Source organism: Astatotilapia calliptera, chromosome 3 (genome assembly GCF_900246225.1).
Source record: "Astatotilapia calliptera chromosome 3, fAstCal1.2, whole genome shotgun sequence".
Classification (NCBI taxonomy): domain Eukaryota; kingdom Metazoa; phylum Chordata; class Actinopteri; order Cichliformes; family Cichlidae; genus Astatotilapia; species Astatotilapia calliptera.
The window spans coordinates 2660309-2662284 of NC_039304.1; positions in this window are offsets into that span (position 1 = coordinate 2660309).

Genomic DNA, 1976 nt, shown 5'->3' on the forward strand with positions numbered 1-1976 from the left:
ACTTTGAAAAAGGGACTATTTTCCCCAAAAATCAGCCCCTGGATTAGTAAATCACTCCAACATGTTCTCAGCAGAAGAAGCTTGTCTTTTATGAAGGGAGAGAAGAAAAGTAAGTAAGTAAAACTTTATTTATATAGCACGTTTCAAGATAAAATCACAAAGTGCTTCACAGAAGCTAAAACCTAAAAATAAAAATCAACTAAAAGCAAGTTTAAAAAGATGGGTTTTTAGCTGTTTTTTAAAAGCGACCACATGAGTCCACAGATCTCGGCTCAAAGGGAGAGAGTTCCACAATCTGGGGCCACAGTTCCAAAAGCTTTGTCGCCTTTTGTTTTCAGCCTCGTGTGTTGGACAGCAGCAAGCCCTGGTCACATGACCTCAGGGACCTGCTGGGAATGTATGGATGTAAAAGTTCACTTATATATGTTGGTGCTTTTCCATGCAGGGCCCTGAAAGTCAAGGTCAAAACCTTAAACTGGATCCTGAATTTAAGGGGAGCCAGTGCAGCTGAATCAGCAGGGGTTGGTGACTGGGAAAACTTGGAGGACTTGGTCAGAAGCTTTGCAGCAGCGTTCTGAACAACTTGCAGACGCTCCAAAGAGGCTTTACATAAACAAGTAAACCAAAGAATTACGTAGTCCAGACGAGATGAAACAAATGCATGAATGACAATTTCTAATTCGGAGCGCGATACAATGGGACTCGTTAGCAATGTTTCTCAATGATAAAAAACAGGAGCGAACCAAAGATTTTACATGGGCATCCAAAGTCAGAGCTGAGTCAATACTAACACCAAGGCTCCTGATAGACGGTTTTGCAAATGTAGCAAGTGGACCCAAGTTTTCCATAACACAGGTACAAAATTTTTAGGAGCACAAACAAGAACTTCAGTCTTCTCCTCATTTAGTTGAAGAAGTTCCAGCCATCCACATCTAATGGAGTCTATGGCGCTTGTGCAAATCTGTAGCTTGAAACATCATGGGGCTTAAAGGAGATGTATACCTGAATATCATCTGCATAGCAGTGATACGAAATGTCCTTAAAGTGCTTAATAAGTGTTGAAGAGGAAGTAAATACAGTAAAGAACAATAAAAGGCCCCAAAACTGAACCTTGCGGCACACCATAGGTAAGAAAGTAGAAGAGGAACTGTACTTAGAGGTAGCCACAGAAAAGGATCGTTCATGCAAATAGGATTCAAACCAGTCCAAAGCAAGCCCCTGATATACCCACCGCAGTCTCTCAGCCTATCTAGCAGAATATGATGGTCCACAGTATCAAGGCGGAGGTCAGGTCCAACATCAACAGAACGGAGCATTCTCCTGCGTCACATCTCATCAAAATGTCGTTGGACTCTAAGAAGTGTAGTTTCAGTAGAATGAGCTCTACGAAAGCCAGCATTGGAATTTATTCCAGAATGCTGTATTCATCTAGAACAGCTATAAGCTGCTTAGCCCACCTTTTCTAAAATCTTAGAAATGAACGGTAATTTTGAAATCGGTCTGTAGCTACTGAGAAGAGAAGCATCAAGCTTAGGTTTTTTTAACAGTGGTGAATAACAGCATTCTTACAATAAACAGGGACCTGACCAGAAACCAGTGAGGTTTGATAATTGTGAGCACACAGGGACCAATAGACTGAAAGACATTTTTTAAACAAAGATCCAGGTAAAATATCAGAGAGCAGGAGGATGCTTCCATTGAATTAACCACTTGACAGCTCAGGTAAGGAGCAGGTAAAAATCTTTTCTAACATTACAGGCCTAGCTTGAGTTGGAACAGACAAGAGAGACACAGAAGGAGAGATACTGTTCCTCACGTTACTGACTTTTCAACGAAGAAAAGAAAGAAATTTTTCACAATATTCATTTGATGAAAATTGGGACAGCAGGTGGAGCAGGAGCAACAATATCACTAATGGTGTTCGAATAGTACCTTAGGGTTACCTCTGCTCTTAGACACTAAGTCTGAGAAATAGG